The 22731-nt window shown below is 42.4% G+C and overlaps 1 protein-coding gene across 4 annotated transcripts in view; it reads left to right on the forward strand.

Annotated features, from left to right (window-relative positions):
* EPB41L4A (erythrocyte membrane protein band 4.1 like 4A) overlaps nucleotides 1-22731 on the forward strand; it is a 297461-nt gene that overhangs the window by 79589 nt on the left and 195141 nt on the right. The gene's annotated exons all lie outside the window — the stretch shown is intronic.

Consider the following 22731-nt stretch of genomic DNA (forward strand, 5'->3'; position numbering starts at 1 on the left):
GGATGAGATAGCTGCATGGCATCACTGACTTGATGGACATGAGTTTGAGTAAACTCCAGGAGTTGGTGACGGACAGGGAGGCCTGGCGTGCTGCAGTGCATGGTGTCGCAAAGAGTCAGACACAACCGAGCGACTGAACTGAACTGAACTGATGGTGGTTTTATTCCTAGTTTTTTAAGAAATCCCCATACCGTTTTCTATAGTGACTGTATCAGTTTACATTCCCACCAACAGTGCATGAGGGTTGCCTTTTCTCCACACCTTCTCCAGCATTTATTGTTTGTAGACTTTTTTGATAATGGCCATTCTGAGCAGTGTGAGATGATAGCTCATTGTAGTTTTGATTTGCATTTCTCTAATAATGAGTGACGTTGAACATCTTTTCATGTGTTTAGTCACCATCTATATGTCTTCTTTGGAGAAGAATGTCTGTTTAGGTCTTTTTCCCAGGTTTTGATTGGGTTGTTTGTTTTTCTGATACTGACTTGTATGAGCTGCTTATATATTTGGGAAATTAATTCTTTGTCAGTTGTTTCATTTGCTATTATTTTGTCCCATTCTGAGGGTTGTCTTTTCACCTTGTTTAATAGTTTCCTTTTCTGTGCAAAAACTTTTACGTTTAATTAGGTCCCACTTGTTTACTTTTGTTTTTATTTCCATTACTCTAGGAGGTGGATCATAGAGGATCTTGCTGTGATTTATGTCAGAGAGTGTTCTTCCTATGTTTTCCTCTAAGCATTTTATAGTTTCTGGTCTTATATTTAGGTCTTTAATCCATTTTGAGTTTATCTTTGTGTTTTATGTTAGAAAGTATTCTAATTTTATTCTTTTACATGTCTTTGTTACCCAGTATCTTTAAGGAAATGGTCTTTAATGGAAAGGGTTACTTTACTGATACTTTTTTTAAAAAGTGAAGTTTTTAACAATTCTTATTTAAGTGTCTCCCAAAAATACAGTTCTCTGACAATTTATATTTTCCAGTTGCACATATCTTTGCATGGTGTTTTATGAATTATTTTGGTTCATTCTATAGGATGGAATTGATACTTGAGTTTAAATAAAGATATTTGAAGGAATTTTGACATAATTAATTGCATATTCAATCTTGTATACTGTCTTCACCTAAGCTGATATACAGAATTTTAGATTACTTTCCAAAATTATTTTTCAGTATATTTTTTTAAGATACCAGACTCTGTCTTTAGAGTGCCTTGTTTTTTTAAGGCATGTAGTTATGGATGAACAATATAGTTTTTAATATTTAAAATGACTTCCTTTCATATTGTGAGCCATCAGCAAAGATGTTTATAATAGTTTACATGCCTTGTTCATTTGTGAGGTCATGAAAGAGAGATTAGAGAATCCTATTACCATGATATGTCAGTTGACAGCTAATGCATCAGAGCTGCATTTGATGACCTCCACTATTAAAATCATTTTCTGTACACACACACACACACACACCTATGTATTTTTGTAAACTTATTTCTTTAAGAATTGGTTGTGAAGGGGGTAAGGTAACTTCCTTAGTTTCAAGTAGGAAGGTTAATACATTATAATTAAACACAATTATATGTGGAATTTTTGGAGCCTGATAAGGATTTATTCAGTAAATTCAATCAAAGTTTATTGAGTGCCATATTTCCCAGGCTCAGGAAACAGAGCAGTGAACTAAAACAAAGTCCCATCTGGCAGGAGGAGACCAATTATACAATGAAAAATTAAGTATAAATACACTTAACGTTAAGAAGAATAAAGTTGGGTGAAGGGGGTAAGAGTGGTGGGATGTGGGAGGACTGTTTTAGAGTACTAGTTGGGGACTTTTGATGAGGTAACATTTGAACAGAAACTTTAATGAAGGAAGCAAACCATCTGATTATTTGATAGAAAGAAGTAGTCTTGCAGAGTGAACAGTATATGTGAACATCCTTGCTGTATGTGTAAATAGGTACTTATTTGTGAACAATACTTAAGTTTATATTAGGGCTGAGTGAATGCTGTGGGCTTGCTGTCTAAATTGGATCTTTATACAGGAAGTACATACAGGATAAACTGTACATCCTTTTTAAATTTTTGGTTATGCTGGGTCTTTGTTGCTGCTCATGGGCTTTCTGTAGTTGTGGCAAGCGAGGGCTACTCTTTGTTGTGGTACATGGGCTAATGGCTTCTCTTGTTTTGGAGTAGCTAACAGCCTTTAGTTGCTCTGCGGCATGTGGAATCTTCCCAAACCAGGGATCGAACCAATGTCCCCTACATTTGCAGGTGGATTCTTATCCACTGTACTAGCAGGGAAGTCCAAACTGTACATCCTTTTAAGTGAATCATTTGCAAGCAAAATTCACATCACAGAATAAAATTGGCAGAAATATAGTTGGATTGGACTAGTAAAGGTGAAGGGCTTCCCTGGTGGCTCAGATGGTAGAAATTATAACTGTGATGCAAGAAACCTGGCTTCAATTCCTGGGTCAGAAAGACCCCCTGGAGAAGGGAATTCCTGCCTGGAGAATTCTGTGGATAGAGGAGCCTGGCAGACAGTTCATGGAGTCTCCAAGAGTTGGACACAACTGAATGACTAATACTGATACTTAAACTTTTTCAGTAAAGTTGAAAGGAAAAAATAAAACCTTAATGTGCTGTTACATAGAATTGAAAAAATTGTTCTTGGAGCATAGATCTGTTTCTATTACTTTTTAATCTTTATATGAGGATTAGAAAATCTTACTGAAGGAAGTGGTCTAAGACAAACTTCCCTGTTAGGCATTGGAATGGGTTGAATTGTGTCTCCCCAAAAGATGCTCACCAGGACCTGTAAATGTGACCTTTGTTGGAAATAGGGTCTTTGCAGGTGATCTAGTTATGATGAGGTCGTTAGGGTGGTTCCTTATCCAATATGGCTGTGTCCTTGCAAAAAAGAAGGAAGATGATGTGAACACATAGGGAGAATGCCATCTACAAGTCAAGGGAAGCTTGAGGCTTTGACAAACTGGGACAGAGACATGGAATACGTTTTCCCTCACAGCCCTCACGAGAAACCAAGCCTCATCTAGCACTTCTGGCTTCCAGAACAATCAGTCTCTGTTCTTTAGGTCACCCAGTTTGTGGTACTTTGTAAAGGCAACTCTAGGAAAATAATAATACAAGCATTAAGAAATATTTTGTTTTCTTCTCAAGCTGTCAAAAATGAGAAGATAAACATTAAAATGCTTTCTCTGTCTGGGCACCTTTATAGTTAGGCATATAGGAAGGCAAATATCAACACTACAAACCCCAGCTAGATCACAGCCTTTACCAGCTCATGCTCTCCCTACATTTGATGGGTAGTTTGTACTTGGTTACTGATTTCTTTATCTAAAATGGGTAATGTGATTTTTGGCAACATGGCAGCCAACCTAAAACATGTCACAGTGGAAGAATCCCTGACAGAAGTGTAACGCTTTTCCAGGAGTGCTGTCTCTGTTATGTATTTTCCATTTTCTGCTTGTTAATACTTTGCAAGACTGCTGCTCTAACACTTGAGAAAAATGAACTGAATAAACTTCCTTCTCACTGAGAAACTAAAACAAGCTCATGGTTGTGCCTTCAGAAGAGGCCAAATTATATCTTTCAGAGGGAGGAAAGGGAAGTAGTAAGTTGAAGTCTTCTTAAAAACCAAATTTGAAGATGTATGGTCATTTTTTCATACTGAAGATAGAAAACTGAGAGTGGAGGCTGGGGTCATCGCTGGATGTGGTCAGGCAGCTTTAGAATGCTTGTGACTTCGGATCACTGAAATCTGGAATGTGTTTTTATGAGGAGGTATGAAATTAGGAGCCTAGGCTCTGAGTGACATGGCTTGTGTTTGAATCTTGGCTTCATGGCTTCTTGGCTGGGTGAGGAAGTTACCTGACTTCTCTGTCTCAGTTTTTTCTCCTTTGAAAATTGTGGTAACAGTAGTTCCATCTTCAAAGAGTTGTTGTGGGAATAAAATGTGATGTTCCCTGTAAAATGATCCAGCAGAGTGTCTGGTCCCATTAAGTGCTCAGTAATTTATGGCCATCATTAGTAGTAGGAGGAGGAATAGAAAGTCAAGTTAGAAGGGAAAATGTAAGATGGCAAAATAGGGCAAAAGAGGCAGATCTGCAGGTCACTGACTGGAAGAGCTCTCGGGAGAAGATGGCTCTCATCAGCTCCTCAGGACTCCCCAGGGAGCAGGAACCTCAGTGATGCTGAAGAGTGGTTCTAAAGCCTGTTTGGAAGAAGTTGGATTTGTAACAGTCTTCACTGATTCTCCTGGGTTTCTGGAGCTGGCTTTAGTCTTTATAACAGGATAGAGGGTGGGCAGAGCACAGGGCACGTCCAGGCTCCCCAGGGGCAGCCTGACCTTAGCAGATCATGAGAGAAAGGACAGTGGCGGCTAGCCTGGAGCACGCCTTATGAGGAAGCAGCCTGTGCAGCTGCACAGAGGACAGGACCTTGTCGTTTAATTCTCAGAGCCCTCCTGTGAGGCGATTCTTCCTACCAGCTGTGTTTCTGAAATGGAAAACCTTGTGCTTTGGAAGGCAGGTTTTCTAAAGTTACATGTTGAGGAAGTGGTGGAGCCAGGATTCGCTTCAGGTCTGTCTGATTAAGAGCAGGGGCTTCCAGCTTTGGGGGAATCATGCCAATGTCTCCCCCTCCCCAGCAACTGGTTCACCACTTAAGATCTTTTCTTCCTGAGGTAGGGATGTGATGACCTAGATTTAGTGCCCCAACACTGCTGGTATCATGGGAGGATTATAACAAGAGGAAGGTGATGGCGAGTTAGTCTCTATCATTTGTTCTTTTCCTATATATTGGTTTATTTGACGACTGAAGTGTCAATCTTGCAGTTATAAAATTGTGAGACCAATTTTAAGAATATCATAACTCATGTATCTATGCATATTTTCAGCTGATTTTGTACATATAATGGTATTCTCATTATTGTTTAAAGAAATCAATTTTACTTTAGATTTATTTCTTGTTTTTTAACTAAGAAATACAATGTTATTCACTGTACTCAACGTGTTTACTAAGACTGGTCTTCAGATAATTTTTGACATCACTCTGTTGTCCCGAGTCTTTGCGACCCCATGGACTGCAGCCCACCAGGCTCCTCTGTCCATGAAATTTTCCAGGCAAGGATACTGGAGTGGGTCGCCATTTCCTTCTCCAGGGGATCTTCTCAACCCAGGGATTGAACCCGGGTCTTCTGCACTGCGGGCAGATTCTTTACCGACTGAGCTACAAGGGAAACCACCCTCAAATGACCGTCTGCAAATGTTGAGGATATTTAAAACATGTGTTACATTCTCAGAAGAAAGTTCTACAGGAAGCACTAAACTATGCAGTACTATAATAGTGTAATAATCACGGGAGTTGTTTTGAAGTGGCTCGTGTTCATTTTGAGACATTCATCCTGACACACTTGCAAAGGTATTCTTCACTGCTCGCTGTCCAGAGCAGTGGGCTTGTCCCTAGTGTCTGGGTAGATTCTGTGCCCTTCTGTCTGCTCATCCATCTGCCACTCTTTCCTGTCCCCACCTCTGCACTCCCTCACTGAGAGTGGCTGTTTCCTCAGCTGTGTTGTGAATAAGCTCAGGTTCTTTCATTTTTCGTGAACTTGCAGCAGTCACCACCCTTTCCCCTCCTCTTCTTTTTATAGACAGACTTCTCAAACTGGTGGCTGGAGAGAGAGGTGAAGAGCCAGGTGAGAGACATCTCAGGAAAGCCACAGGATGGGTCATGGTCAAGTGCTGCCCCAGTGGTTCCTGAAGTGTGATCTTTGGACCTGCAGCATCAGTGTTACATGGGGACTTGTTAAAAATGCAGGTTCTTGGGCCCATTCCATTCTACCTGAGGAGGAAACTTTGGGGTGGGCCATCCATCTGAAAAGCCCAGCAGTTGATTGCGATGCAACCTGAATTTTGAGAAGCGCTGTATTACAGAAAGGTCAAGTGAGATGTGGGCCAGAGATCCCCACTGGCCTTCCTGCATGGGCAGTTCTTTGTTTCCCTCGCTGCCCCCTCAGTCCTGTGTGGTCTTGCTCCTGTCCCCAGCACTTCACTGAGAGTGCAGGGAGTGGACAGGCCCTCCCTCCCGACTCCCTGTGTGGCCGTGGGCTCTGGTGCCTGGGCAGAGCCCCTGACCTGGCAAGGTGCTGGCTTCTGTTCTAGCCTCCTCCTCTTAACCAGCTTAACTAGTCTGGGTGACTTAACTAGTCCGAGCCCTCATTTCTCATTTGTTAACCCAGAGAGTAAGATTTGCTAACCATTAAAGGATCTCCTCCATCGGGTCTAAGGTTTTCTGTTTGCCTGTAAACATTTATGTATTTAGAATTTATAAATTGGCTTATATGTATTTACTTGTTACTCTGTTTTTAGCTATTCAGATTTAAGCCTGTTATCTCTGGTTACCAAAACTTTGAATTTCCAGTGTATATTTCACTGGAGCAACTTTATTAATGGGGCTGTCTGTGGGGCATTGACTCACCTTGTGAAGGAAGCTGACACTTCACTTCAGACCCCTCAATGAGGAGACAGCCCTGATGCAGAACTTGTGTTTGGTTAGCACCTCATCCGTTGACCAAGGAACGTAGCCATGTTTGAAATCCTTCTCCTGCGTGATTCTTTCTCTTTTCCTGGCACCTCCATGCAGTTACCAGGCCTGCCGATTTCTCCTCCAGCATCTCTTGCATCCATTTACTCCTTTTCCTTCACATTTTCCCCTCTGTCTCCCTCTCTCCATTTAACAAATGGTTTCCAAGTGCCTGCTGCCTGCTGCCTGCTGGACTATGCACCTGTACATCTGGAGGTAAACTGTGAGCACAGCAGGGGAGGGGGCAGCTTGCTTGACACTGGAGAGCAGGACAGCATGGTTGGCAAATATTTTTGTGAAAGATTGGGTAGGAAATGGCTTTGTGGGTAATGAGGTCTCAACTCTTCCACTCTGCTGCAGACTACAGGTAAAATCATGGGGCTCCTTTGTTCTAATCAAAGCTTGGGAGGGGGGTGAGTTGGGGGATCAGATTTGGCCCATGCACCATAGTTGGCCAGCCCATTGTGGAGACTGACGTTGGCCATAAAAAATACACAATAAAATACGTCTCTGTGTCTTTCTGTGTGTGTATTGAGTTGTGATAAAATGCTGTAGAGAGTAAAGCAGTGTGAAGGGAATGAGGCAGGCTGGGGTGTGAAAGTGTAGGGAGTGTTCTTTTCTACCTAGGCTGTAAGAGGAAGCCCCTTCATCTGGAGAAAGTGGGGGAATGACCACAGAACCTGTGATGGGAGAGGCTTTCTGGTGGCGGGAACCTGATGCGGGGACCCTGGCGTGGCCATGTGCTGAGCTTGCTCAGGGAACAGCAGGGAGGCCAGATGGGCTGAGGTGACAGGGGCAGGGGTGGGCAGGCTTTCTGGGACAGCTGCCAAGGGAAGGGTTGGCAGGAGCTCACCAGCAGACAAAGGAGGAGGGGCTTTCCGGGGAGAGGAGGCGGCCTGTGGAGGGCCTGGGGGCATGAGAGGAGGCTCTGCTCAGGGAAAGGGAGAGATTTGGTTTGACTGGAAGACAGTTTAGGTGGGACATTTGGGAGTGAGAGGAGCAGAGTTTGATAACTTGGCTTTGAGACTGAGAGAGAGCTAGCTTCTGTGTTTGAGGGGGAGACCAGTTAGGCGGCAACTGAGGTTCAGACTGGCTGATGGTGGTGATGAGAGCCATGGGTAGATTTGTGTCTGGAAATTTTGTCCTGATCACCAGGTGTCTGACTGGTGTGGTGGGGTAAAATGAATCATCTGGAAAATGCCAGTTTGTGGGACTGGGTCAATAGATTTGAATATTTAGAAGCATCCAAACCTATTTGAGTGATTTTCTCATATTCCCCATTGTCTTTGGTTTTATAGATATGGTTAAAAATAAACAAATAACCCACTCCCAAACCCCAAACAAAAATAAGGTAGTGGTGGTTTTTTTCTGCCTATGAATCTGTATTCAGTTCTGTTCAGTTCAGTCGCTCAGTTGTGTCCGACTCTTTGCGACTGCATGGACTGTAGCACACCAGGCCTCTCTGTCCATCACCAACTCCCGGAGTTTACTCAAACTCATGTCCATTGAGTTGGTGATGCCATCAAACTATCTCACCCTCTGTCGTCCCCTTCTCCTCCTGCCTTCAGTCTTTCCCAGCATCAGGGTCTTTTCAAATGAGTCAGTTCTTGGCATCAGGTGGCCAAAGTATTGGAGTTTCAACGTCAACATCAGTCCTTCCAATGAATATTCAGGACTGATTTCCATTAGGATGGACTGTTGGATGTTCTTGCAGTCTAAGGGACTCTCAAGTCTTCTCCAACATCACAGTTATAAAGCATCAATTCTTCGGCACTCAGCTTTCTTTATAGTCCAACTCTTTCATCCATACATGACCACTGGAAAAACCATAGCCTTGACTAGACAGACTTTTGTTGGCAAAGTAATGTCTCTGCTTTTTAATATACTGTCTAGGTAGGAGAAGGCAATGGCACCCCACTCCAGTACTCTTGCCTGGAAAATCCCATGGACAGAGGAGCCTGGTAGGCTACAGTCCATGGGGTTGCTAAGAGTCTGATACAACTGAGAGACTTCACTTTCACTTTTCACTTTCACGCGTTGGAGAAGGAAATGGCAACCCACTCCAGTGTTCTTGCCTGGAGAATCCCAGGGACGGGGGAGCTTGGTGGGCTGCTATCTATGGGGCCGCACAGAGTCGGACATGACTGAAGCGACTTAGCAGCATCAGCAGGTTGGTTGTAACTTTTCTTCCAAAGAGTAAGCATCTTTTACTTTCATGGCTAGTCTCCATCTGCAGTGATTTTGGAGCCCAAAAAAATAAAGTCAGCCACTGTTTCCACTGTTTCTCAATCTACTTGCCATGAAGTGATGGGACTGGATGTCATGATCTTAGTTTTCTGAATGTTGAGCTTTAAGTCAACTTTTTCACTCTCCTCTTTCACTTTCATCAAGAGACTCTTTAGTTCTTCTTTACTTTCTGCCATAAGGGTGGTGTCATCTGCATATCTGAGGTTATTGATATTTCTCCGGGCAGTCCTGATTCCAGCTTGTGCTTCAGTCTAGCCCAGGGTTTCTCATGATGTACTCTGCATATAAATTAAATAAGGAGGGTGACAATATACAGCCTTGACGTACTCCTTTTCCTATTTGGAACCAATCTGTTGTTCCATGTCCAGTTCTAACTGTTGCTTCCTGACCTGCATACAAATTTCTCAAGAGGCAGATCAGGTGGTCTGGTATTCCCATCTCTTTCAGAATTTTCCACAGTTTGTTGTGATCCACACAGTCAAAGGCTTTGGCATAGTCAATAAAGCAGAAGTAGATGTTTTTCTGGAACTCTCTTGCTTTTTTGATGATCCAGCAAATGTTGGCAATTTGATCTCTGGTTCCTCTGCCTTTTCTAAAACTAGCTTGAACATCTGGAAGTTCACGGTTCACGTATTGCTGAAGCCTGGCTTGGAGAATTACAAGCATCACTTTACTAGCGTGTGAGATGAGTGCAATTGTGCAGTATTTTGAGCATTCTTTGGCATTGCCTTTCTTTGGGATTGGAATGAAAACTGACCTTTTCTAGTGCTGTGGCCACTGCTGAGTTTTCCAAATTTGCTGGCATATTGAGTGCAGCACTTTCACAGCATCATCTTTCAGGATTTGAAATAGCTCAACTGGAATTCCATCACCTCCACTAGCTTTGTTCATAGTGATGCTACCTAAGGCCCACTTGACTTCACATTCCAGGATGTCTGGCTCTAGGTGAGTGATCACACCATGGTGATTATCTGGGACATGAAGATCTTTTTTGTATAGTTCTTCTGTGTATTCCTGCCACCTCTTCTTAATATCTTTTGCTTCTGTTAGGTCCATACCATTTCTGTCCTTTTTGAGGCCATGTTTGCATGAAATGTTCCCTTGGTATGTCTAAGTTTCTGGAAGAGATCTCTCGTCTTTTCCATTATATTGTTTTCCTTTATTTTTTTGCATTGATCATTGATGAATCTATATTATGTTTACATTTTCCTGGTTGAAAAAAAGAGCATAGATGATTAATTCTTTATAAGACTGAAACAATTTCTAACTGCTGAAGAAGGAGGGTTTTTTTGTGAGTTTGGTGCTTGGGAAGATTCCGACTCTAGTGGAGGTGCTTTTAGTTTCTGCTTTTCAGGGATGGAGATCTCTCCCCTGTTCTTGGATCCACTGTGTAGGGCCTTGGCTGGGTCCTCACGAGGCATCCTGTGTTCTGGCCCCTTTATGCCCAGTCAGTGCAAAAAGCCACCCTGTCTTCTTTCCCCTAATGACAAAGTGGTTCTTTTTATTCTATGTTAACTTAATGGAAGTAAAAAAATCCCATTCTAGTCCAGGATTTAGTAATATGTTTCCTAAGGTTGTTTGTCACATATGTTTGTTCCAGTTCTTTTCTCTGTCAAAATTTAATGTTTGGCTTTGCCGGGTGGGATGTCTGTCATCTCTTACTTTTCATTTTCTTAGACTCACCATTAATTGTGTTTTGTGGTCCTTGGGATGACCTGAAGTGGGTGCTGAGCAAGCTGTTTCCATATATTTACAGGGGAAACTGCTGGTAACAACATCAATTTAGAATAATTCAGTGTGATACCCCTCCAGGCTGATCAGGGGCCCTGACAGGCAGCCAGGTTGCCCGAGAAGGATTTATGCAAAAGCTGAGCTGGTGACATGTGTCCTGGAAAGAGTGGGATCAGAATTGCTGTCAATATGTAGCAGCCAGAGAAAGAATTTCCTACAACCTGTAAGTGCAGGAGAGTGTGGTGAAGAAAAGAGGACCAGAGGAAGCCAAGCAGTTTAGGGGAGACACATCTTCCCCTTGTGGCCACCCTTTCCATTTCTGAGAAGAGGGACTGCAAACATAGCATCCTGGATTGTCTCCACTTGGTGTGTGTGTGTTTGTTTAATATTCATCAAGACCACATCTCCTGGGGCTTGGTGTCACAGCCATTATCCTTCTGTCTGAGGCTGGCTGCAGCTTCCCGTGGAGACCAGCTTGTGGTGCCTTAATTGGCTGTGGGGTCAGCAGTGCTGACATGCACGCTCCTACCACTGTCCCATCCCCCTTGCTTGACATCTTCCCACTCCCCAGTTCATTTCCTATAGGGGAGGGCCCAGCAGAACCAGGAGGAATTAGGGCTCTTGCCTGGGAAATGCAGCCTGCTCAGGGATGTAGCTCCTTAGTCAGAGGCTTGTTCCCAAACCTTTAAGCCTTTGAGGGATGCCTCCACTTTATTATTATTATTTTGAAATATAGTTGATTTATAATATTGTGTTGGTTTCAGGTATTAAGTTGATGGAGGGAAAAACAGTTCTGCAGTTAGGCCTCCTGCTCTGCAAAGTGCTACTAATGATTTCAGTACTCTTAGCCTTTGCAGGCACTGGGAACTCTATAGTGTTAAATGTGAGTTATGTTTAAATATTACCCACTACCTCCCTGTTCTCCGTGTACCACACATCGTGCATGATCTGAATCTATGAAGAACCTTTCCCCAGACTTTGGACACTAATCTCTTGATTGGTATGTTGTGTTGCTTTTAAAAGAGTGAAGGAAGAAAGCCTTCCGCTATTTGTGAAGAGCCACAGGATCCTGAGAAACCTGTATGCAGGTCAAGAAGCAATAGTTAGAACCAGACATGAACCAACTGACTGGTTCAAAATTGGGACAGGAATATGACAAGGCTGTACATTGCCTCTGCTTATTTAATTTACACGCACAGTACATTATTCGAAATGGCAGGCTGAATCACAAGGTGGAATCAAAATTGCCAGAAGAAATATCAGCAACCTCAGATATGCAGGTAATGTCACTCTAAAAGCAGAAGATGAAGAGGAAATAAGAGCCTCTTGATGAAAGAGTGAAAAAGCTGGCTTGAAACTCAGCAGTCAAAAAACTAAGATCATGGCATGCTATCCCATCACTTCATGGCAAATAGAAGGGCAAAAAGTGGACGTAGTGACAGATTTTATTTTCTTGGGCTCCCAAATCACTGCCAACAGGGACTGCAGCCATGAAATTAAAAGACACTTGCTCCTCGGAAGGAAAGCTATGACAAACCTAGATAGTGTATTAAAAAGCAGAGACAGCTCTTTGCTGACAAAGGTCCATATGGTCAGAGCTGGATCATAAAGAAGGCTGAGTGTCAAAGAATTGATGCTTTTAAATTGTGGTGCTGGAGAAGACTCTTGAGAGTCGCTTGGATTGCAAGACATCAAACCAGTCAATTCTAAAGGAAATCAACCCTGAATATTCATTGGAAGGACTGATGCTGAAGCTCCAGTACTTTGGCCACCTGATGCGAAAAGCCAGCTCATTACAAAAGACCTTGATGCTGGGAAAGATCGAAGGCAGGAGGCGAAGGGGGCAGCAGAGGATGAGATGGTTAGATAGCATTATTGACTCAATGGGCATGAATTTGAGCAAACTTTGGGAGGTAGTGGAGGCCAGAGGAGCCTAGTTTGCTACAGTCTATGGGGTTGCAAAGAATTGGACGTGATTTAGAAACTGAACACAGCAACAAAGTACATAAGCAGTGCTTTTTAAACAAAATAGGTCAGTTTTTAAAAATATACTTTTATTGGTTTATATGGCTGCACCAGGATTAGTTAGGGGCACATGCCGCATGCAAACTCTTAGTTGTGGCATGTGGGATCTAGTTCCCTGACCAGAGATGGAACCTGAGCTCCCTGCATTGGGAGGGTAGAGTCTTAGCTGCTAGACCACCAGGGAAATACCTCCAAAATAGGTCAATTTTTAAATAGCCATAGTTCCATCATATCTGTGTATACTTTCCATTCCTAATTTTACCTGTTGGTAATCTCTATTATTCTAAGCGCTATCAGGGCTTAAAATATAAATTGTAGTGGCAGTGAAATGTAAGAGTTAGAAAAGAAAGAATGCACAAAGAAGAGAAATGAAAGGCAACCAGAGGGACTTCCCCAGTGATGCAGTGGATAAGAATCCACCTGCCAGTGCAGGGGACACAGGTTTGATCCCTGGTCTGGGAAGATTCCACATAACATGGAGCAACTGAAGTCCGCGAACCATAACTCCTGAGCCCACTCTCGGAGCCCGGGAGCCTCAACTGCTGCAGCGTGTGCACCGGGAACCTGTGCTCCGCAGCGAGAAGCCGCTGCAGTGAGAGAGCTGTGCACCACGACACAGAGCAGCCTCCGCTCCCTGCAGCCGGAGAAGGCCCACATGCAGCAGTGAAGACCCAAAATAAATGAATAGGCAAGTAAATTAAAAGATAACCACAAATGCAAAAAAAAAACCAAATAGTGCCTGGACTAGGGAGTAGAAGGGGTGATTTCATAGAGGCCCTATGTCATATGGGAGCAACAGTACCCACATCTTTTGTAGCCCAGAGTTTTATTCAGACTTTACTTTGTTTATTTTATTGAAGTATGGTTGATTTACAATCTGTGTGAATTTGTTGTACAGCAAAGTGATTTGGTTATACATGCATGTGCGTTCTTTCTTTGTGTTCGTTCCATCATGGTTTATCACAGCATGTTGACTATAGTTTTCTATATTCTATATAGAGTCGTCTCTGGGCTCGAAGAGTCGCACATGACTGAAGCGACTTAGCAGCGGCAGCATACTAGTTTTCATCTGCTAACCCCAACCTCCCAATCCATTCCTTCTCCCCTAACCCTTGGTTGGCAACCGTAAATCTGTTTTCTATTTTTGTGAGTCTGTTACAGACTGTAAAACAAACCAAAAAACCCCCACAAGACGTTATTTCGTGGCAGATCTTGTCACACTGAAAAGGTCCTGGGTGGTGCCTCAAACAGATGATTACTCCAAGTAACAGAAGTAGTACCACTGCACCTCAGGCTGTGTGCAGTAAGAATGGTTAGAGAGTAGAATAAGGAAAGTTGATGAGATTGTTTGCGCGGGTCACAGTCCATAGGAATGAGATTGTTTGGATGGAGAGCAAAACCAAAAAGACTCTTTTACTTTTTATCTTCTTAAGATTTTGGAATTTAACTCTTGTAATGTTGTGCCCATCTCCTTGAGGATAGAAGTGGAGGTCATGAATACCTTTGCTTTCATTCCTGGTCCTACAGACTAGATCCCTTATATTTCTTCAGTTTCCATTCTCAGTTCACTTGTTTTGATGGGGAGCTGGTTGGTAGCATCCTATCCTTAATAAGAAATTCTTGCTGTGATTCTAATGCCTTTCTGTCCTTGGCAGTCACATGGACAGGACAGGGTGGGAGGTGAAGGATCAGTATTTTGAAAAAGAAACTTAGGTTGTTCTCACACATCCTGGAGGCAGGCACCCCTTGGATACCACGGACAGCAGATCTTCTGTTGAGTTAGCAGCTCCCCAGTTGCTGCTGCCCACATTGGTTAAGGGACAGGGGGTGTTTGCTCCTGGGGGCTGAAACCCCTTGCCTCCCAACTCCTGTAGCTGTGCCTTCAAGGATCTGCTGACCCAGTGCTGGAGTGGAGGCTGACAACTTTGCTCTAATGAGACTTGTCAGGAGGCAGCAGCAGTCTCCAGAGGGCTGTGCCCAGCTGGCCCTTGCCCTCTGCTGCTCTGGCCCTGGATGCCCAGTGTTTCTTTGGTTCAGCATGTTAGTGGGAAGAGGACACACCAGACTCTGAAACCACAGAAGACCCTCAGTTCTCCAACAATGCAGGAGACCCCAGTTCAATTCCTGGGTCAGGAAGATCCACTGGAGAAGGGATAGGCTGCCCACTCCAGTATTCTTGGGGTTCCCTTGTGGCTCAGCTGGTAAAGAATCCACCTGCAATGTGGGAGACCTGGGCTCGATCCCTGGATTTGGAAGATCCTCTGGAGCAGGGAAAGGCTACCCACCCCAGTATTCTGGCCTGGAGAATTCCATAGACTGTATAGTCCGTGGGGTCACAAAGAGTCGGACATGACTGATCGACTTTCACTTTCACTTGGGGTCATTTGTCTGGTGTAGCAGGTCAACATACTCACCATTTTAAATATAAAACCAGTGGATCTGAGTAGTTATAAAGGGGAATGGAGCAGAAGTGATGGTTTTGAGTTATGGCTAGGCACCAATTTGGGACCGGATTCTTGGCATACATCCATCTCCACAGCAGACCTGTGAGGAATGTGGAGTTTTGTCCTTGTGCAAGAAGCAGCTGGTCTAAGGAACCTTAGCAGAGGGCTAAGGAACTTCTCCACATGTCCGTGAGTATTATGTAGTGGGAATTGGAATTTGGATTTGGGTTTGGGTTTGCTGATGTAGAGGCCGTGGCTTTCCTACCATGTTGGTTTAAGGATTTGTAAGACTAGAAAGGCAGCTCCTTTGGTGTGTTGAAGGATGACTTCCCTTACTTAAAATAGTCTGTGGACAAAAACAAGGTATACAAGGTCAGAAACTTGAACCAGTACAGGAGGCTACAGAATGAAAGCCTCTCACCCTGTACACACCCATCCTGCTGACGGCTGTTTCCAGAGGTTATCAATTTGGAGGTGTTGACACACAGGCCCAAGAGTATTAGGCTTTTTAGTTTATACCAAGACAGTGGAGGCAGGACAGCACAGTTGCCAGCATGAGCCGCATAGCCACTTGGCTTGGGGTCAAGTCTGGTCTCTTCCTGCCTTACGTAAGGGCATTAGAATAGTCCCTTTCTGCACCTTAGTTTCCTCATCTCAAGAATAGGTTGTTCTGATAAAATCTGATAATATTCAAAATGTGGAACAAAGCCTGAAGCATACTATATGCAGGATGAAGGTAAGCTCTTTATTCCTTAGCTTCATCCTTTTTTTTTTTTAAGTTAAAAAACATGATCTATATCTATTCTTTTGTTCACCTAAAAAAGAAGTGAATTTAGCCAGGTATCAAAGTGTGCCTTTATTGTCTTCCAGCGCTGTGGAGCCTGGTTCACACGCTGCTTGCGCACAGGCTAGCATTATGCGACGGAAATGAGACCATGACTGTGTTTGTGGCACTTTCTGGTTTTGAAGAGGTTTTATTTCATCTTCCAAACCAGCCTATGATGTGGGTTGGACAGATATTATTATTTTTTTTTTTTGTTTGTTTAAGTCACCATTCCAATTTTATTTTTTTTTTTTTTTTTTTTTTTAATTCTCTTTATTACTTTTAAAAAAAATCACATGCTCCCCATCCTGAACCCTCCTCCCTCCCAACCTCCCCATACCATCCCCTGGGCCTTCCCAGCACACCAGCCCCAAGCATCCAGCATCGTGCACTGAACCTGGACTGGCATCTCGTTTCATACATGACATTTCACATGTTTCAATGACATTCTCCCAAATCTTCCCACCCTCTCCCACAGAGTCCATAAGACTGTTCTATACATCAGTGTCTCTTTTTGCTGTCTCTTACACAGGGTTATCGTTACCATCTTTCTAAATTCCATATACAGTTAGTATACTGTATTTATGTTTTTCCTTCTGGCTTACTTCACTCTGTATAATAGTCTCCAGTTTCATCCACTTCATTAGAACTGATTCAAATAGCCAAAGCGATCTTGAGAAAGAAAAATGGAACTGGAGGAATCAACCTACCTGACTTCAGGCTCTACTACAAAGCCACAGTTATCAAGACAGTATGGTACTGGCACAAAGACAGAAATATAGATCAATGGAACAAAATAGAAAGCCCAGAGATAAATCCACGCACATATGGACACCTTATCTTTGACAAAGGAGGCAAGAATATACAGTGGATTAAAGACAATCTCTTTAACAAGTGGTGCTGGGAAATCTGGTCAACCACTTGTAAAAAGAATGAAACTAGAACACTTTCTAACACCATATACAAAAATAAACTCAAAATGGATTAAAGATCTCAACATAAGACCAGAAACTATAAAACTCCTAGAGGAGAACATAGGCAAAAACACTCTCTGACATACATCACAGCAGGATCCTCTATGACCCACCTCCCAGAATATTGGAAATAAAAGCAAAAATAAACAAATGGGACCTAATTAACCTTAAAAGCTTCTGCACATCTAAGGAAACTATTAGCAAGGTGAAAAGACAGCCTTCAGAATGGGAGAAAATAATAGCAAATGAAGCAACCGACAAACAACTAATCTCAAAAATATACAAGCAACTCCTACAGCTCAACTCCAGAAAAATAAATGACCCAATCAAAAATGGGCCAAAGATTTAAATAGACATTTCTCCAAAGAAGACATACAGATGGCTAACAAACACTTGAAAAGATGTTCAACATCACTCTTTATCAGAGAAATGCAAATCAAAACCACTATGAGGTACCATTTCACACCAGTCAGAATGGCTGCGATCCAAAAGTCTACAAATAATAAATGCTGGAGAGGGTGTGGAGAAAAGGGAACCCTCTTACACTGTTGGTGGAATGCAAATTAGTACAGCCACTATGGAGAACAGTGTGAGATTCCTTAAAAAACTGGAAATAGAACTGCCTTATGATCCAGCAATCCCACTGCTGGGCATACACACTGAGGAAACCAGAAGGGAAAGAGACACGTGTACCCCAATGTTCATCGAGCACTGTTTATAATAGCCAGGACATGGAAGCAACCTAGATGTCCATCAGCAGATGAATGGATAAGAAAGCTGTGGTACATATACACAATGGAGTATTACTCAGCCATTAAAAAGAATGGACAGATATTATTAATGCATTTTGCAAATGAGGAAATCGAGTTTGCCCATGATTCAGCAGACTTGCCTGAGATCACACAGCCTTGCCTAGAGCTGTGAAGATGCCCGGAATTCTGCATCCCTTTGATATTACAAATAATCCTGTGGGCTACCTGGTGTGGGAAAGTCCTCTCCTTTCAGCTGAGGGAGGGGTTTCTGAAAAGGTCCCCTGTTGTATAATAGATCTATACTTCAGATCCATCTACACTCTCCTTTCCTGTAGAGTGACACCTGTTTTCTGGCCAGTCCCTGGGATTAGAGATGCACTGCGGGGTCACTGAGTAGATAAAATCAGGAAGTGGGTGTGGTGAGTTGTGCAGTGAAAGGAGCAATGAGCTGGAAGGCAGGAAATGTGGTCTCAGTGTCTTCATTGTTTAAAACGATGCCTTGGTATTAAATGTTCTCTGAGTTTATGGATGAGGATTTAGGGCTGGAGAAGTTCAGTGGCAGTTTTGGGACATCCAGCTAGTTAAAGCAGAGCCAGGACTAGATTGGGAGGATTTGTGATGAAAGAGTTAGTTATCAGGACTGTTAGAACTCTTGCCAACTCAGGAAACCAGCTATTAGCATTTGTGTTCCTTTATCAAGAAAAGCTTCCGTGTAGAGGTGTCCACTAAAAATATAATGTGAAACACACAGGTAATTTAAAATTTTCTAGTAGGTGCATTTAAAAATTAATAACATTTTGTTTAACCCAATAGATCTAAAATATTATTTTGACATGTAATTAATATAAAAATTATTCTTTTTTATATTGCCTTCAAAGTCCAGTGTGTATTTTATACTTACAGCGCCTCTTGATTTGGACCAGACACACGTCAAGGATTCAGTAGCCGCGTGTGGCCATGGCTCCCATATTGGATGCATAGGTCTCAGGGCACAGGGGGCTGCTTAAATTTGCACTGTTCAGGCTGCTTTGAAACAGAGACCATGCCTCATGGCCCTTGCTAACGTTTCACTGTGCATTTTGGTTGAACTCCCTTGGAATGGAGAAACTGAATGAACTGTGCTTTAATAAGTGCCACGAAAGAATTTAAGTTTGTAAGAGCTGTGATTTAGGAGTTGGTGATTCTCATTCTTCTAGTACATTTGCATTTCCTTCTATTTCACCACGCTCTGCCCCCCCCCCCCCCCCCCACCAAAAAAAAAATCCAAGGAATTGAGAAGTTTTATTAGGTGCTTTGGCTTCCCAGGTGGCTCAGACATTAAATAATCTGCCTGCAGTGCAGGAGACTGGGGTTCAGTCCCTGGGTTGGGAAGATGTCCTGGAGAAGGGAATGGCTACCCACTCCGCTCTGGCAGGCTACAGTCCATGGGGTCACAAAGAGTCAGTTATGACTGAGCGACTAAGCACACACACACACATTAGGTGCTATGCTACGTGAGGATTAGTGAGAAAATAATACAATTTCAGAAAAAGTTGGTGGTACAGTTTAGTTTGAATGGTGAAAATTTGATTTTTTTGCCACTTTTTAGGGAAATACTAGTTGCTTACAAAGTGTTTACAAAATGAACAACATATTAAATGAGCAGGATAAATATTAAACAGTTAGGAGAATTGGATTCTAGTCTCTACTCTGGTTATTAATCCATTCTGGGGCAAATTCTTAAGTTAGCTCTATTTCACTACTTATATAACTATACAAATCACTTCATTAAAAAGAACAGTTTAGATATAACCATTAGAAAATAGTTATCAGATACAGAATCCTTTTCTGCTCAAGAACTACAACTCTTTATTCATTATGTTATTTCTTTGGGAAATGCATTCAACTAAGATTATTTTGTTATGTAGAATCTTTCTCTCCAGTATTATACAGCATCTTTTTGAAGGACTGTAACTTGCCCAAATATTAGAAATACAATGAACATATGAAGAAGAAATAAACTGATACGGGGAGACTGCATTTAATCAAAAGTTGTAGAACTGCAGTGAACACGAAGGGTGGATTGACTGGACAACCAGACCCCATTTTGAATCCAGTGCTGGCCTCCTAGCTTTCTGTTATCGAAGAGTAGTTATTAATTGTTCACTATATTCAAGGTGCTTCTATTTACAGCTGAAGTTTGTAGCTTACAATTTCTGTTAAACAGAAAAATGTCTTACTAAGTAGGTATAGATAGTTTTAACATTTTATATCCTTAAAAGGAGCTTTGCTATTGTTTAGTCACTAAGTTGTATCTGACTCTTTTAAGACCCCATGGACTGTAGCCCACCAGGCTCCTCTGTTCATGGGATTTCCCAGGCAAGAATACTGGAGTGGGTTGCCATTTCCTTCTCCAGGGCATCTTCCCTACTCAGGGATCAAACCCCCATCTCCTGCATTGGCAGGCGGATTCTTCACTCTGAGCCACCAGGGAAGCCCTAAAAGAAGCTTTTAAAGATATTTATATCTTAGAATTAATAAATTTAAACATGGAGGGTTCCTTCTTAAAAAAGCTATCTTTACTCCATAATATGTTGAATTTCTTTTCTTTGAGGAGGCCTTTTCAAATTACTCTAAGCCAGAAATATGTCTGCTCTTCCGAGCCTTAACATCGTGTTCAGAAAGGACCATGAACGTGGGAGCCCAGGTGCGTATCTGAGTTTCAGCACTCAGCTGGTTCGGGACTTAGACAAGTCACTCAGCTGACCTTCCTTAGCCTTGGTTTCCCCATATGTAAGAGGGAAGCTGCGTTGACTTGTTTTACACAGCTGTCGTGAGGGTTAAATAAGATACGGAATGTCTCTAGTACAGTGTATGGTCAGATGCTCAGCGAATGTTTGTTGAGTGAATAAATACCTGATTTTGTGATACTGTTAGTGCTCTGTCGCCTCTAAAGATTTTTGATTGACTGTAGAACTTACATGGGGTAGGTGTGTAAGGTTTTAGTCATTTGGTTGATCCTTAAAAGTGGAGAGCAGAAACAAGAAAAAGGAAGTAGTGATGAAAACAAAGGAGAGAGGGTGAGTTGAGAGAGTCCCAGCCTTTGCCCTGTGAACTGCTGTATATCACATACTTCAGGAGGTAAGAACACTAAATGAAGTAACAGGAACTGGAGCAAGACCCTGTCTGTTAGAGGCATGGTGAGTAGAACGCTTTCAATGACGAAAGTCAATTTATAAAACTTAAAAAAAAACTTTGGTTCTGATAGTATTCTTCCTTTTAAAATATCTTTTTCAGAAATTTGAGATGAAAAGAAACATCTTATACCTAATTATTTTGAATTACCCCTTGGCCAGTAATACCCAAGGGAGATGGTTTATTGCCTCACCTATGAAACTGAGCCCTGTTTGACGAAGGGACTCCAGGAAACAGTTTTTGTCCAGTTTCTGTGTAGATCTGTCAGTTCTCTTGATAACCTCCTGGTGGAATTTTCTACTGAGTGGGAGGTGGTTATGCCTTCAAGGTGGATTGGCAGCACTGACCCTTGACCAGAATTTGGCTAACTCTAAGTTCCCAGAGAAAGAGGCAGACAGTGGGGGTTTCCAAAGGATTCAGTCTACACTTTTTGTTGCATATTCCCTGCCTGCCAGAGCTGGAAAGAGTTCAGTTCGCTTACCCCATTTCACAAGTGAAGAGACTGGGCCCCTGAGTGGTTCAGCAGCCCACCAGAGATGACACAGTGGGGCAGGAGCAGAGCTGGGTGAAACCGAGGGCCCTGACTCACCTTCAGCTGCCTCTGTGCTGTTCTCTTGTCAAGGGATGACCTCCCCATAACCTTTTCTTTTCTTTTCCTTAGATGCTTTTGAAATTACAAAATTTGAAATTCTTAAATTTGGCATTGCAAAAGTAAAACAAACTGTTGTAAAAAATATTCAAAAGGCAGAGATACATAGAAAAAAACTTAATTCCATATTAGTCACTTAAAACACGACTCTGCTTTTGTAAGTAAAATACCTTATTTATTCACCTTGTTAATCGTTGCATAATTTCTCATTTTGGACGACTGTGGTTTATTCAGTCAATTTTCAGCTGGTGGCCCCCCAGGCTGGGGGATTTTATTTTGCCACTCTCAGGGCAGCAGTAAACATCTCTGGCTGTATAGCTGGTGCTTTTTATTTCCATAAAATAGATCCCGCAGAGTCCAAAAGACTGTCACTCTTGCATAACTCATACTTATCATACTAAATGCTACGTGTGTTTTTATCCTTTCCATCTACCTTTTACTTATCTTTTGTTACACTTTGTCGTGTTCACTCTTTTACTTTCTTTGGTCCGTGGTCACATTTCTGCTCAGTTTTCTACCCACCTCAGCATGAAAATGGACATTCTTTGCTTGTCTGTTTTTTTAGTGGTTCTTTCCCCACTGAATACTTTGACAGCTGCTATAATTAAAAATTCTATAATAACAGAAATTAAAGAGAGTATCCCTGCTTTGAGTTTTACCTAGACAGGTTAGAATTTTTTTGTTCTCATCTATTTATTACGTTTCTTCTTATTGTATGTCTCATAATAAACATTTAAGTTATAGACTATAAATTGAGTCATATCAGCTTTATACTTTATCCACAACGTGGATACATCGAGCCACTTCTGCCCTCTTTATTGTCCTTCACATTTTGAGTTCTCTCTCCAGTTAGAGCACAACCTCCAAGATTTCCTCAGGTTGAGTTCATTGGTTAAGTAGCTTCTTACTTTTTCATGTTCAAAAAAAGGGTTTATGTCTTTCCTGACAGGTGAAGAACAGCTGGGTTAGGCTTTTTCTCTTCAGTAGTCACTATATACCTGTGCTCTTGTTTCCAGTACTGCAGTCAAGAAATCTGATGCTAATCTAATCCTTTTTCTTCTGTAAATCCTCTATTCAACTTGTGTAAGTGACTTTATTTGTGGTCAGTAGTGTCCGAGTCTGGCCCCATGGACTGTACCCAACCAGACTCCTCTGTCCATGGAATTTTCCAGGCAAGAGTACTGGAGAGGGTTGCCACTTCCTCTTCCAGGGGCTCTTCTTGACCCAGGGATGGAATGCTTGTCTCCTGTGTTTCCTGCATTGGCAGGTAGATTCTTTACCATTGAGCCACCTGGGCAGCCTGAGTGATTTCCTCTTA

The sequence above is a fragment of the Bos mutus genome, chromosome 10, assembly GCF_027580195.1.
Source record: "Bos mutus isolate GX-2022 chromosome 10, NWIPB_WYAK_1.1, whole genome shotgun sequence".
NCBI lineage: Eukaryota > Metazoa > Chordata > Mammalia > Artiodactyla > Bovidae > Bos > Bos mutus.